General features: G+C 46.2%; 1 protein-coding gene across 2 annotated transcripts in view; it reads right to left on the bottom strand.

Annotated features, from left to right (window-relative positions):
• Positions 1–16653, bottom strand: part of LOC144818098 (A disintegrin and metalloproteinase with thrombospondin motifs 6-like) — a 674525-nt gene that overhangs the window by 278607 nt on the left and 379265 nt on the right. The gene's annotated exons all lie outside the window — the stretch shown is intronic.

Genomic DNA, 16653 nt, shown 5'->3' on the forward strand with positions numbered 1-16653 from the left:
ATCGATAAGGGCAATGGTTCTTCAGAACCGACTTGCTCTAGATGTTCTGTTAGCCAAAGAGGGAGGAGTCTGTAAGGCTTTGAAGGTTCAGGAATGTTGCACTTACATTCCAGACAATTCAAAACCGTTAGAGAAGTACATTCGAAACATTACTGAAATACATCATGAGATAGAGGATTTGACAAAGGTAACAGTGTGGGAAAAAGTAGGTCAAGGAATGGGTAAAGTTGGAGGTTGGTTTGCCAACCTAGGAAAGAATATCATTTGGTACATACTGAAACCTATTATCATAATAGTGATTTGTATAATCACTTTGTGGGGATTGGTGCGGCTGTATCAATGGTATAGATCAAACAAGTTGCAAAGAACCATGAGAAGGCAAGAGAGGAGATTGACTGCGATGCAGGATAATCAGTACAGGAGTCTAAAGGCTCTAGAGATGATGAAACGAGGGGGTACTGAAACGACTTCAGTTTGACTCAGTCCATACCTCAGGGATGGTGTTTTGAGGGTGATGACTACTGAAAGTCATCAAAGGGGGGATTGAGAGAGCGCAAATTAAGAAAAACTGTAGAAGTACACCATATTTACAAGCATATTATATTAGTTTAGTACACAGTCTATAAGAGTGTCGAAATTATAGAGTGAAGGTACATAATAGTGTTTAATTAGAATAGAATACTTATATAGAGTGTGAAAAGCTAATTCAAAGATGTTAGAATGATGTTGAAATCTCATGTTATGTGACTGTTGTAAAGGAAAATGTAATTCTGCTAAACGTGGAAATGTGTAGGCCACATGGCAGTTCAGAAAGAGTACAAGAAACTGATGTATTTCCACATAATCTGGATTTTAATGTTATTATGATTCAAGTATTACTGAACTTAGGACTGATATATATGTTTTATAGACGTTTATATAATCATTGTGTGTAATAAGTTAGAATATTGTTTAAACTAAAGAAATTAAATGTTTTGTAGAAGTGCATAGGCCCGTTTCATGGAATCCTATCAGGCCTGAATAGATAAAGTCATTTTGTTTGATCTGCATGTGCTCGTTAGAAAAAAGTCGTGTTAGGCACAGGACGCTAAGTCTGTTACATGGTTTACGACTTAAAGATATGGTGGAGGCCGGAATTTGGGGCCCACAGAGAAAGTGTCTTTTGCAGGTGCGAGGGGGTTTTTATCAGGAAAGTGATGAATAGACTTTTGTTCAAGAGAGCCTGGTTCAGGCCTGGAGGAGTCTTCAGGAATTTCCTGGGGGTACCGTCTTGCCGGAGAGGAGCCTGGGAAGCAAGGTCAACGCTAACGATGGGCCTAGAAGGAGTACCAGCATGGAAGTTGCCGCCAGAACCAACACCACGTGAGGGGCGTCTTTGGGGGCGTTTCTAATGTAAATGTGATTTTGTATTAGGGACAGCACCCCCGGGTGGAGGTAAGGCAGATGATCTGAGGAACCTAAGAGAGCGGATGGGTAGGCAGATAGGGAACTGCGAAACATCGTTTTAGAACAAAGACTAAGGGAAGTGTGTGTTCTTCTTTGGAAGTCACCACTGCTGACACCTTTTTAGGTTAAGATCTTGTTAAGTAGGGATGTCACTTAGTCTAGTGTAGGGACAGTCTAATCTGATTTCTTTCCTTTCTGTAAATGACTCACAAGCTACAGCTTGTGTTTATCCTCGTAACTTTGATAATTCTAGAATTTGTTTTGGTGATATTCTTCTGCCGACTAAGAGCATTTAGAAAATTCATGTTTGTATTGATACCCGTATATCTTTTGAATCTTATTTTGAGATGTTTGTATCTCCAGTTAAGTTTGGCTTTGTAATAAACTTTTAAACTTTTAAGCTTGAGTGGTTCTTTAGAGTGGAGTAAGTCTTTAACTGATTAACTTAGTAGTGGATTGCCTTTTACTCAATGACAGGTACCAACGGTTCAGTCGACCTGAGTTGGGATCTAGATCTATAACTATAGACCAACAATCCCGCGTTAAGAAAAGGGACAGGAGGAGAGAATAAAAGGATCAGAGGTAGAGGATTTTCTGATACGAATGTTCATCACAATCAAGGGGAACAACACTCTCAAGCCTCAGTTGGAGAGAGTTGGACGCGGGTGACTGAGCGGCATGAAGCTCCAAAAAGACATTCTGGTAAAATTACAGCGCTTCAAAGGCAAATGAGAAATTCTACAAGAAGGGGTGTAGGATTTCTCCAGACCACCATCCAGGACATTTTGTTTGGGGTCAAGGACAACAGGTTTTCATGTTTATTTTGTCCTTGGAACAAGTAAGCACAACACACTGCTGCAACACAAACCCTTTGCCTCCCAGATTACAGTACCACATTATGGATCAGGAAAGGGTATTGTCGGCAGTTAAGGTAATATTTGTGTCCATATGTTAATGCTGTTCCAACATATATTTATTGTTCATTAATACAAAGCCTTTATTATTTGGGTAAGCGCTTAAAGGAAATGTTAGTTCATACTGCACTACTGATTCAGGTTCCAGTATTAAAAAATTGTACATATGTTTGCAAAATTTAGCAATATTAAGGTACGCATAATGCTTTCAAGATGTTCTCTGATTACATGCATATATATGCAAAAGCTTGAAAGCAATATTTATAATTCTTTGCTTTAAAAATATAATTTTAATTTAAAAAAATGCAACTAGGAAAAAACGGTGAAATTTTAGGTACCATTTTTTTAAAGCATAGTTTTGTGAAATGTGTTGATGAATGCTGGTATTCCCCAAAAATATTCATAATGGAAAATCAGTGTAACTAGTTTCAACAAAATTATAGGACACATGAAAATAAACAAGCGTTGGCACCGTCAATATGTATGACATTGGGTGGTCATCCTTTTGGATTTGTCAATGTGTGTCTTGTTTTGACATGGTTTTTGTAAAACCTAATTGTTGTGGAGCTGCTGGGCCCTCATCATTCAAACAAACATTTGCAAAAGCAAAAATATTTTTGATCTCAAAAACCACACATTGCCACAGTACTTCCTGGCACTGAACAAAACTACTTTGCGTGCCGATATGCTCCTTGTTAAAGAACATAATGAAGTCACTCTCAGTGAAGCTAGCCAGACTGAAATTTAACGCCAGATCTAAGTAGAGGCCCATGAAAGTCACAATAGTGCACACTTGGTAGATGTCCTTGCATTAGTGCAGATTTGCACCTTACATGGATTCACAATAATTTACAGATGTAGGTCAGGGAATCGTACTCCTAGAAAATATTTGCAAACTGCATTTTAGCACAAGCAAATATGCATGTGTAGATTTGCTAATGCAAAAATCTTTTGAGCGGTTAAAAGTTTGCATTCCCACCAACTTCCTTTTTCCCCAAACAATGGTTTCACTTCTGTCCTTGTAAGGAAAAAATGTACATCCTTTCTCTTTATGGGAAAATATTAGAGACAAGCTGATGAAAACCCATAAAAGATTCAAAAAGGCATTCCAACCATGTGAACTATTGCTTAGCCAGCCCCAGTCTGTATATCTGGAGAAAGGTGGCAACATAACGCAATTGCTAGTATTCAAACCCTACGATGGTAGGAGCTCTGGCATAATCATGGGTGGTCGGTCTTTCCGGTACCTGGCGGCATGCCGCTGGAATGAGCTCCCTATCACCCTCCGGAAAGCCAACAGTCTCCTGTCTTTCAGACGGGAGCTGAAGACTTGGCTCTTTTCTGCATAATTTCTTGGACCACTGCGTGCTGCCGTGTTGTGTGTTTTAGTTTCAGGTCTCTTTGCCAAAGCGCCGGGACACCCTTTGGGGTAGCCGCGCGCTATAGAAGAGACAGTACATAACATAACATAACATCAGAGAAGCTATCATCAGAGCTCTTAATAATGAGATTGCTGTCATAATTTGTCGCCGCATTACATGGCACCAAAGGGGCAATTTGATTTTGTTAAAGGACAAGTAGATTTATGAAGCGATTTGTCCCATGGGCTAGTAGATATTGTATCAAATCCCACACCCCTGTACAAGGCTACATGAGGAAAAGCGTTGGGAACTTAGTAGTTGTTGAAATACTCCATATTTCAATATATCTACCCAGCCACAATCATGGGATGACAGCAATTCCCCCCTATCACAAACAGGTTTAAAAAGGAATACATTTGATACTGAAACATCTACCCATTCGGCAGATCATTTGAATATAAAAGAAAACTGGACCACTGTTCAAATAACATTAAAGCAGCACACATCTTAGGCATTCAGCTCAACAATGAACTGGACTCACAGGGAAATGCAGAGACTCAGAGGCAAAAGCAGGAAACAAAGAAAGACAATGGAACATAAAAGAGAAGAAGACTGAGAAGAATAAATCGAGAGAAACCTGAAAGATTACCAGATAATAGCTTATCTACTGAACCCAAACTATTAGGACCTTAGCACGAGAATTATGGTAACCTATGGCAAACTGGGGGCTCCCCAAAAGTGATGTACTTGAGTCTTGGGATCAACCTTGTTGTTCTATGTTGATTTCCCATTTAGACTTTATTCACTAGAAGATGGAAACTGGTATGGGAGCTGGGAACCAGAAAGGGGTGGGGCAGATTGAGTGGGGATGAACGAGCTGAGAGTCTGGCCACTGTCAGTACACCCAATACAATGGTGGCCCTTTGTTATCGGCCTCACTGTGGTACCCCAAAGGTATAGGGGATTTCCACTAAGCATGGGTGGCAGACCACGGACTATATATGTTCAATTTTGTTAGAAGTTAACCTAACATTTCCAACTTGAAGGAAAACAGGGGGAGAGGGAGAGTACAGGTGAATCCAGAAGGATACATGAAGATCAATACTCACTTTGAACATCAGAAAGAAAAACACAACAATAAAATTACCACAGTGAAGGACAAAATGACCCTCCTACACCTGAGAAAGAATAACCATGACCAGAGAAACAAGATATGCCATCAGTCAGGGAGACAATTAAGGCAACAACTGGAAAGGAACTATATAGGGGATATATTTGCTCATGGAGGTGGTAACCTTACTTCAGATTAAGAAAACCTGAAAGCCTTTTTCCCCTTCTATGCAGAACTATATACACCTGACAAACTTGGGGAACAGTAAATTTAATTAACAGCATCCACCTACCTTCTCAAAATATCCCAGGGCAAAAAAGTGAGCTGAGGCCCATTAATACTATTGGAGATTCTGGACACCATTAAATCCTTAAAAACGCAAAAATGCCAGATGTCGGGGGGCGTGGCTTGCAGCCGAAGAATATGGCCGCAGCCTAGAGAGGCCCCGAGCTTCGAAAACGGGCCCAGTCTATCCGAGCTATCATCCGGCACTCAAACTGCCCCAAGAAACGTGAGGAGTGAAGGCGGAAGTCATCTGGCATCGTCCGGAATTATCCCCGTGAAAAACTGAGCACCCCTGTGGCTACGGCGCCTAGAGGCGTCTGGCAGCCTATTGTGACGAGGAAGCCGGGACCCCCAGTTGAGGTGATATACAGGGAAAGAGGCCAGGAGACCGGCTCGAGGAGGTGCGGCGGTGGACGAAGCGCACCCGCCCTCCCATCTTAGTCCCTGAGATGGATCGGAACCGCGGAGCCGGTGGAAGGATAAGGTGCAGACTGGAGGCGTCCCCAGAGAGCAACGCTGCATACGGGCGCGGGACTGGTGGCCGGAGCGGAGGCTGAGGAGTTGCCCCTGCCGCCATCTTGTGCCCTAACAGTGCGGATTGCCGAAGTTGAAGCTGCAATCCATAGCGGGCGAAGGCAACTGCAGGGCGCAATTAGAGCTGGTATATCCCCGGAGCATAAAGCACTGCAGCGCTTCTTACGAGTGAGTACTGAGCAGCCGGGACGGAGACTGAAGAGCTACCATTGCTGCTATCCTGGGCCCTCGCGCCACGGGCGGTTAATGTAAAGACTGCACGGCGTAACAGACTGCAGCACCCTCCGGGCTCGGAGGGTCCTGGTGACACTCTTATGTTGCTGCGTTGCCCAAGATTAGTTGCCTAAAGGTTGGGGAGGACACTGCCAAATTACCCTTGCCACCATAGTGAGTTCACGTGTGCTGGGCGGCAGGATCAGAGGAGGCATATCTTGGCGGGCACGATCACTACAGCGGGTGTAACGCTTCTCCCGTGTGGCCTTTACCAACATCGTTGTTGCAGACTGGCATTATCGCAGGGGCTGACCTCTTCCTTTGTCGCACGGTGCGTGCGGCTCCTTGATCCAGGGCCCCACAACTTACCTATACTGATCTGCCCGCGGAGGCGCGGGTTGGAAAAGCGCACATCTCCCAAGAGTGGTGGTGATTTACACCCCTCCCCTATCCGGCTGGCGGTACCTAGCTCCATTAATTGATTGAAACGTAGCAGTGCTCAGAACTACAGGCAGTGCCATGCATAGGCCTTGCATTACACGAATCCCTTCTACCAGGCAGCAAAATGAGCAACAGAACTGGAAGAGGATCTAACCAGGTAAAACTGGACAAATACACATTCACTAAGTCGCAGGGTGAAGCGCCCGACAAAGAAGTCCTGTCAACAGCGGGTGCGACTGGTGGCGCTCCGCAGGAGGTCACCTTACAAGATATTATGACCACCCTCAATAAAGTAGACTCTAGAATTGGGACTCTTGCAATTGGCCTGGCATTGATACGTGCTGACTTTAATAAAATGTCCACCAAAGTGTCCGAAGTTGAAACAACGACAGCTGCCCTATCATCGGATACTTCCACTCTCAAAAAACAGGTACGACAGCTGGAGGCGGACAACAAGCTCATGATGGCCCGCCTCGAGGAGCAGGAGGCACGCTTGAGACGGAATAACATCCGCCTTATTGGCGTTCTGGAAACGGCAGGAGGTCAGGCCCTCAATCTTTTTGTGGAGGACCTAGTAATAACTCATCTCCAGCCGAATGGATTGTCGAATTTCTTCTCGGTTGAGAGCGCACACCGGGTCCCAGGTGGCAGGCCGAAGCCAGGGGCCCCTCCACGACCGATCCTAGCGCGCATATTTAACTTCAGGGATCGGGATGCCATCCTGCAAGCCGCTAGACAGGCCCCTCCGATCCGCATTGACAACGCTGCAATCACGATTTTCCCGGACTACACTGCGGCGGTTACGAAACATCGCAGAGGATTCCTTGAAGCGAAGAAGGCTCTCCGGGAACGACAACTGAAATTTCTATGCTGTTCCCAGCCAAATTGAGAGTGGAAGCAGAGGGTAAAACTTGTTTTTTCTCCACACCTGAGGAGGCACAGGAATGGCTGGATGGGTGGCGCAAGGCAGCGAGGTCGGGCCGTGGTGGCCGTCGGGACACAAGAAACAACGAACAGCAGGACGAAATGGAGCAAGAGTGAATATTCTTCATTTGAAGATGACGGAAGATCCATCCCTGACTGCATCGGTGGCCATGGCGGGCAGCCAGACCCTCGATTCCTTAGGATTGTATCCTCTATGATGTGGGGTCCTGGGTAATGGAGGAATATGAGGCTGTTCTAGGAGCCAATTTCTGCTGCTCACAGGTACTTTATGTTCTAAGCAAGGAGGCTGACCCGATGCGATGTTAGTGGGACACCTATTACGTGACTTCTCTTCATTAATCCTAGTTGCAGACTCTAATGGAGGGCTTTGGGTTGTTAAATTTCTTGGTGTATCGGCCCGAAGTGGAGCAGGGGCTGTTTTAACTTCCCCCCTTTGTAGAAGAACTGGGGATGGGTATTAAGTGCTCTGCTTTGTTGGGGAGGCGGGTAGTTTTGAATTCGTCGAGCAGGGAGGCAGGGTGGTGGGTGGGTAGGGCAAGGTGGGTTTTTCAAATTGTTTTTGTTTTGTTGCTTTCATATTCAGGGCAAGGTCTAATGTGGTTTATGCAGATCATCTTTTTAGGGACACACAACATAAGGGTCGCTTGGTACTACTACACTATTCATGGCGGCAGAAACAGAGTTGCTCGGCTCCAGGGAAGATACTGCTAACCCTCCGAGATCTTCGGGGTCTCCCCTGACGCTGCTTACTTGGAATGTGCATGGACTAGGGGATAAAATTAAAAGGGGATTGGTGTTACAGTACTTACGGCGCAGAGCACCGGCAGTGGCATTGTTACAGGAAACGCACCTGATGGGTTCAGAGTGTAAAGCTATGGATCGTTGGGGGTACAAACTGGTGGTGCACTCGGTTCTCTTCGGGCTCACGAGGGGTAGGCATTCTGATACGTAAGCAGTTCCCACTGATAATACATCAGACTTGTGCAGATGATCAGGGACGATTTGCAGCGATAGCATGTCAATGGAAGGGGAAGCGTTTTAATGTAGTGTCGGTGTACATTCCCCCAGCCCTCCAGGCTCTGGCTTTTCCAGTGCTCTGTACATTTCTTTTGGAATTAGCCAAGGGTGAATTGATTTTAGGAGGCGACTTTAACTCAGTCATTGATGGCACGAGGGACCGCTACCCAAGTAAGACGAGTGGAGGGGGTGGGTCCCGGTTGAGGGGGTTCATGGATGCTTTCGGTCTTTCGGAAGCTTGGAGGTATAGAAACCCCAATGTACGGCACTACACTATTCAGTCAGGGGTACATAATAGTCTCTCCCGTATGGACTATTTTTTCCTTACAGCTGGTAGTCTAGCCCATTTAGCAGATATTGAGATTCATCCATGTGGGATTTCGGCCCACTCCCCAGTATCCCTGGCCTACACAATGCCTACTAAGGCGAGGAAGTGTATTTTCCCCATCTTCCCGGGCTATTTCCAGGTTCCCACGATCCGCAAGGACATTGTTACAGTCACGAGACAGTATTTTTTAGAAAATGTTTCCTCAGTGCGATCCCCTTGTGTATTTTGGGAAGCATTTTAAACAGTGGTGAGAGGGCAGGTGATCGCCTCTATAACAGGCTATAAACGTCAGACAAGGGGTGAATTAGAGGCCCTGGAGGCGGATCTGGCTGAGTCACAAGCCCGACATGAGGAGGGTCCCACCCTACACACAGCACAATACCTTCGCCTTACGCGGAGCGCACTCAACGAGTATCAGCGTAACCAGGTTAAAATGCGGTTTCAAACTAAACGGCATACAATATACGAAGTAGCGGGCACGCTCCTGGCGTGGTTAGATAAGAAAGAAAGGGCACAGAACACGATAGCACAACTCCGTACTCACACAGGAGAAGTAGTGACCGCCCCAGAACATATACTAGAGGCCTTGGCGGGCTACTTCGAACAGGTATATACCTCTAACTCCCGCATGACAACAGAAGAGGCGCAAACATACATCAAAGATATCAAGATGCCTTCCCTGTCTGAGGAAGGCTTTAACACTAGAGGCCGATATCACAGTTGACGAATTGCGAACGGCCATCCATGCCCTTCAGCCAGGGAAAGCGGTGGGACCCAACGGAATACCCATAAAGCTCTATAAACGCACATCTGACCTGACAGCCCCACATTTCTTACAAATGTATAAGAATAGTCTAGAGGAGGGGGAACTGCCCCAGGATCAGCGACTGGCCACCATCATTGCGGTGCCAAAACCTGGTAAACCCTCGGATGAGTGCGCCTCCTACCACCCAATATCCCTACTCAATGCCGAAGCCAAGATCCTAGCGAAATTGCTTGCCACCCGCCTAACCCCGCCTAACCCCACACCTCGAAAACTTGATTCATCCGGATCAGTCCGGGTTTAGGCCTAGTAGAAGTATCGCGCTTAATCTCAGACGGGTGCAGGCGGTAATGGCGCGTATGTCATGTCTCCAAGAACTTGCAGTTATCCTCTCACTTGACGCCCGCATGGCCTTTGATATGGTGGAATGGCCCTACCTGTTCGCGGTTCTCAGGCACCTGGGCTTTGGCCCCAAGTTCAGAGCATGGGTGAAATTGTTGTACTTGCGCCCACTTGCGCATTTGGTGGCGAATGGTCACATCTCAAGAGACTTTCCGTTGAGGCGGGGTACGCGCCAGGGCTGCCCCTTGTCTCCATTGCTGTTTGCGTTAGCTCTGGAGCCTTTGGCAGCCTGGATCCGATGGGACCCTATGATCCGGGGCCTTCACTGAACAGCAACCTGGGAAGACCGCATCTCCCTTTATGCGAATGACGTGCTGTTGTACCTGACTTCCCCAAGATGCTCCATATTGACACTCTTAAATATCTGTGAAATCTTCGGCCGGGCATCGGGTTAAACCATCAACTGGTCCAAGTCAGAATTGTTCATCCTTAAGGGTCCGGCCCCATTGCTCCCAGCGGATTGTCCACTTGCGGTTAGGGAAGACTCTTTCAAATATCTGGGTATCTGAGTGACACCTGGATCAGATGCCTTCTTTTCTAAAAACTCGAGAGATTTGGGCGTGATGTGCTTCACTGGCATAAACTGCCTCTGACCCTCCTGGGCAAGGCAGCCCTTTTTAAAATGATGACGCTTCCCCGATTTCTTTATGTGCTGGAAAATACCCTGTTCCAGGTCCCGTTAAAATACTTAAAAAATTTAGCAGCAATGGTCTCGGGCCTCCTATGGGGCAATAAACCCGCGCGTGTTTCTAAGGATAAACTAATCCGAGGCTAGTATGACGGCGGTATAGCCCTCCCAGATATTCAGCTATATTACTGGGCAGCCCAATTGAAAATAATTAATCAGTGGTTACACGCACCTCAAACGGAACCGGCGTTCCAGGCAGATAGGTATGAACTGGGAGAAGCGGGAGTTCTGTCCGCATTATATGATGAGATGATCCTCCTCACTTTTGGGACCGAAGGCACATACTGTCAGTATTTGGTATGCGGCACAGACTCGTCTGAAATGCAAAGAAACTATTACACAATTGACCCCCCTGTGGTCAGTGCGGCAACTGGGTAAACTTTGCAATAGCAGAGGATTTGGGGCTTGGGACCTAATAGATATTTCCACAGTCGGAGACTTATGGAAGAGAGGTGCGGTTGTGATTTTTGAACAGCTACAGACCCAATACGACTTGGCTCCAGCCGAGAAATTTCGATATATACAGATCAAACATGCTCTGGAATCGGTCCTACCACCGGGCATGGAGGTGCCTGAGGCCACTCCTCTAGAGGACAGACTGCTTACTGAACATATGCCCAAGAAAGGAACATCATTTACTTACTGTAAATTAGTCAACAACACTCCGGACCCTACACTGAAATTGAAGCTCAAGTGGTCCGCTGATGTGGGGGACTTCGACGAGGGGGACTGGCAGACAACATTGTCCTCCCCACGGGAAGTGGCGATACCCTCTAGACTGAGGCTGGTTCAGTTAAAAATATTACACCGAGTACACTACACGAAGGTCACACTTCACATTATAGGAAGGGCAGCACATCACTTTTGCCTTAGGGTTTGCGGGGAGGTGGGACCATTCTATCACACTATATGGCAATGCCCCAAGATCGCAGGGTACTGGATTAAAATCATGAGAACAATATCTTAGGTGGTCGAGGTGACAGTTATCCCGGAGCCCAGATGCTGTCTCCTGAATCTGTGGGAACCGAATGATCTAACCCACCCCACTCAGGACTGGGCGACGCGGAGTATAATGTATGCCAAACGTAATATAGCTAGATGTTGGGGGTCGGAGGGGATACCAACACTTAATGATTGGTGTATGGCCCTGGACGCAGCAATGATGGCAGAAAGGGTGGTTTATTTGCACCGTGGTTGCCCCCAGAAATGGGAGAACATTTGGGGGGCTTGGAACAAGTATAGAGGTTATTTGTGTGAACCACCTGCACTGGAAGAAGGAAGTGAATCGGAGTATTGCTGGGTGGGCGGGGCGGACCCGAGTGATGTACCAATGGGGATGTGTATTTTGCTGCTGTTTATACGGAGAGATATATTGTCGCACAGATTTAATGCTCGTTTTTTGCACCCAATGTCTGTACCCTTTAATTGTCAAATGCCCTGTAATGTTTTCAATAAAAACATTTAAAAAAAATGCCATATGTTCATTGCAATGTGCAAAGCTAACATCCTGTGAATTCCAAAGATATGTAGGAACCCCAACCTGAGCACATTACTCAGTGTTGACACTGAACTGTTTACTAAGATTCCAGAAAAGTGGTTGGAATCACTGATGGCAGCTATTATTCACCAAAGTCAATCTGTGTTTATAAAATGCATACAAAACCAGGACAATATTCACCACACAGTACACCTTATCAAAATAATTGAGAGGACAGCCGTTCCAGTTGCACTAGTTTCATTAGATGCAGATAAAGCCTTCAACCGGTTGGTCTGGAGGGTTTTAATTGAGGTTCTTTGAGCTATAGGCATCAGTCCAATATTCCTCTAGCGGAGTCCTGGAAGTTACCATGTGCTAACCACAAGGGTTGGTGTCAACCGTAATTCACTCCAACTCTACATTGAGCAGATATGCCCACTCTCACTTTAAGCAATGAGCTTTGCAGCTCAGATAAGGTCAGGGGACAGGAGGCATACAGGTTAGTGGGGAAGTTCACCAGATTTCTCTGTTTGCAGGTGATGTGCTGATAACCCTAACATCAACACACACTTCACTCCAACACCCACAAGACACCCTAGAATATATGAACAGGCTGCAGGCGTTAAGACAAACTAGACAAAAATAGAAATACTAAATCTGACACTTATGCTTGAAGAATTATCCATATTGAAAATTAAATTTTATTTTCAGTAGGCCACTTGCTAAAATATTTATATTATAACTTTGAATGCTAAATATTGCTATAGAGCTAATTATCATGAGATACTTACGTCACTACAAAGCGATTTCCACAGTTGGGGCCCGATTCACAGAACTAACTTAAGACAAAATCCTAAACTTACTACTTTTGGTATTCTTGCTTACTACTTACTACTTTTGGTATTCACAGAATGCACTAGTATTACTTTTGGTATTCACAGAATGCACTTACTACTTTTTGTATTCACAGAATGGATTTACGACTACTAACTTTACATCTGCACTCGGGCCGGAGATTCCGGCCTGAAGGCGGAGCTTCCAGCCCGGAGGCGGAGTTTCTGACTCAGAGGTGGAGCTTCTGGCCCATACCGGAGCTTCCGGCCAAAAGTGGGAGAGGCTGGGGGGGAGGGTCTGGGGGGACTTCTGGCCCGGAGGTGGAGAACTCGGCCATGGCTAAATCTCCACCAACGGCTGGAATCCCTACCTCTGAGCCAGAAGCTCCGCCTCCAAGCCAGAAGCTCCGCCTCCGGGTCGGAATCTCAGGGCCGAGTGCGGACGTAAAGTTAGTAGTCGTAAAACCATTCTGTGAATACCAAAAGTAGTAAGTGTATTCTGTGAATACCAAAAGTACTAAGTGCATTCTGTGAATACCAAAAGTATTACCTTTAGGATTTTGTCTTAAGTTAATTCTGTGAATCGAGCCCATAGGCGCCAGTCTTCATACCGTAGATCGGAAGAATAATTGCAGTTAAGATGAACATCTCACAGACAATGCTAGTCTTCCAAGTAGTTTCCATATTGGTACACAAAAAATTCTATGAGATACTCAAAGCAATGACACTGAAACTGATTTGGTGGGTACAGAGGGCACGCTCGGCTTACAAGACTTTATGCAAAACACACTGAACGGAGGCTTGGCTCTCCCAGACTTTATCACGTATTACAAAGTCACTCAGATACGATTAATCACAGACTGGTCCCTCCGAGGATTTGACTAAATCTGGCTCCACATGGCTCGTACATAGGTGGGTAGGACCACTTGAACTAATATGGAAGCCAAAACCTGACCAACCCCCACTACCATGTGGACGGTCTGCTATAACCTCACCAAAAACTCAAAATAGTCCACATTCCCCTCACAACATACCCCAATACACAATAATATGGCTTTCACATCAGTTTTACAACCTTGCCCCTTTGATAAATGAAGAGGGGAGAATTGCCTGACCATTTTAAATATTTTTGGAAAGGGTGCAATTCTAATATTGAGAGATGCAAATGAAACTTCCGCTTAGACAAATGAAGAGATTTCATTGGACCCAAATTACACAGCAGGTGAGGAACCCTCAAATATAGAAAGCAGCTAACCAAGACTTAATCCACACTGAGAAATTGGTGATATTAACGTAGGGCACAAAGGGTTAATCTTACATTTCTATGGTATCCTGTTGGATGCATCCTTCAGCCAGGTAAGCACTCTGAAGTCACACTGCCAGGGAATCTCGGAATAAGAAATAGATGACACCCACCCATATATTGTGAGACATTTACAAAAACTCACACAGCATCACAGGAAGAGAGACTCACTATAAGGTGGTGATCAATTGGTGCCTACGACCAGGGAAACACAATAAAATGTACCCCCAAACCAGCACATATTGCTGGCATGGATATGGAAACCGGGTTCGAGTCTCGGCAGGGAAGCTCAACATTCTGTGATTCTGGGCAAATCACTTAGGGCCAGATGTAGGTAGCTAAATACCGGTCGGCAACAGCCAAAAATTGGTGAATTTCCCGTTACCGACCGGTATTTAGCCCTTCCCAATGTAGGAGGCTGTAAATAAGGATTCGGTAATTTACTGATTCCTTATTTTAAGGAATCAGTAAATTACCGAATCCTTAAAAACTATGTAGGTAGGACTTAAGTGAGTGCATTTTTGCTTCAAGGATTCGTTATTTACCACAACTACAAGTTGGTGGTAAATACCGAATACCTTTAAAAAAGCAATTATTTGCTTTTTTCAAAGTGCCATGTGGCAGACATACACGCCCTGAAGGCATGTATGTGCGCCACATGTGCACACATGCTTGTCCACACAGCATCCTAGCCCTCAACCTCACAATGGGAAAGACCCGAAGAACCTCCATCGGGAGATGCAACAACCCAAGCAACTGGCACAGTGTACACCGCGCAGGCAGCGGCTCCGAATCCTATAACCACACAGTTCTCTTGCACCGGTTCAATGAGTTAATGGCGGCGATTTTGGATATCAAGTCCACATTAGGCCCTCAAATAGACTCACTGTGCGCCGAAGTGGGATTCATAGGCAAAGATCATAAGAAATTAAAAGACAGAGTGGAGGAGTCGGTGTCGACACTGGCATCCCTGAGACCCACAGTGTCCACGGAAACGGACAAGATCAAATCACTCCAAAAAGAGGTAGTATACCTGAAGAGCAGGGCAGAAGACCAGGAGGGTATATCTCGCAGGAACTATGGGCCCGATTCACAGAACTAACTAAAGACAAAATCCTAAACTTACTACCATTTTGGTATTCACAGAAGGCACTTACTCATTTTTGTATTCACTGAAGGCACTTAGTCATCAATGAGTAAGGTCCTTCTGTGAATACCAAAATGAGTAAGTTACTCAAAATTAGTAAGTTACTCAAAATTAGTAAGTTACTCATTTTGGTATTCACAGAAGGTACTTACTCATCAATGAGTAAGTGCCTTCTGTGAATACCAAAATGAGTAAGTGCCTTCTGTGCATACCAAAATGACTAAGTGCCTTCAGTGAATACAAAAATGAGTAAGTGCCTTCTGTGAATACCAAAATGAGTAAGTGCCTTCTGTGCATACCAAAATGAGTAAGTGCTTTCTGTGAATACCAAAATGGTAGTAAGTTTAGGATTTTGTCTTAAGTTAGTTCTGTGAATCGGGCCCAATGTATGCATAGTGGGCCTACCAGAGCGAGTCGAGGGCCAAAGCATGGAATTGTACCTTAAAAACGGGTTTTCCGGGGAGGAGCTACGCTAGCAACCAAGATGGCCGCGTAAGCTCCCGGCTCCGCCGACCTCCGCCAGCAGCTGGTATATCCTGACATTGATCCTGAATTCGCACCAGACCCCCGTGTTCATGAGGTGTTCCTGAATCTAAAGGTGCAATCCTGAGATTTCCATCTTCTCGAATGATGAAGATACGCCATGTTTTCATTCTCGGCCTAACCCAGCGTGGAAGCCGGGGCCTCGATTTCTAACCCACATGGGTTGGAGTTGAACAACATCGGCCGCGGGACTTGGGCGGCGTCCGGTCTCCCGAAGTGGGGTATATTCTGATTGTTTTGGATGGCGACACTGTGATCGGTTGATTCCGAGGATACAGCAGCGTGACGCACCGGTTGCTGTGGTCGGGGGTCTGCCGCCCGGAGACTCTGCTAGCCTCCCGGGGTCGACGGGCCTGGGCCCTCGCCGGCGGTGAAGGTGTCGATATTGCGAGACTGAGAGTGCCCATCGTTGTCATCGGCTTCACGTGTGCCTGTTCCCCCGGGGTAGTCGCCCTCCGGGGGGGAGTCCTGCTCTGTCGCTTCGCGAGAGGGGATGGAGCGGGCGGAAGGTATGCCATCGCTGCAGGCCGTAATGGCCGCCATTGGGGCGCTCCACTCGCAGGTTACCGCCATCATCCAGAAAAGGATTGTAACAGTGGACGATATCTGCCTGAGACCGGACTACGACCCTTCGGTAGGTTTTCAGCAAGCTGTGGTGCCCGCGGAGCAGGGTACGCTTGAGACTGAGGACCCCGTGCGGAAGCCAGATTTGATGTGTTTGGTCGGTTCCCAAATAACAGCCAGCGAGCCTGGGACTATCGTAAGCTCATCCTGCTCAATCCCGATACCGCCCAAGATACGGCGTAATAAGTTCCTCAGTGACTATTGGAGTGATACATTATCCTTTTCCTCCCTCTTGGTTCAACCACATTCTTGTGACTCATTTTTGGTGGACAGCTATC

This window comes from Lissotriton helveticus, chromosome 2_1 (assembly GCF_964261635.1).
Source record: "Lissotriton helveticus chromosome 2_1, aLisHel1.1, whole genome shotgun sequence".
Taxonomy (NCBI): domain Eukaryota; kingdom Metazoa; phylum Chordata; class Amphibia; order Caudata; family Salamandridae; genus Lissotriton; species Lissotriton helveticus.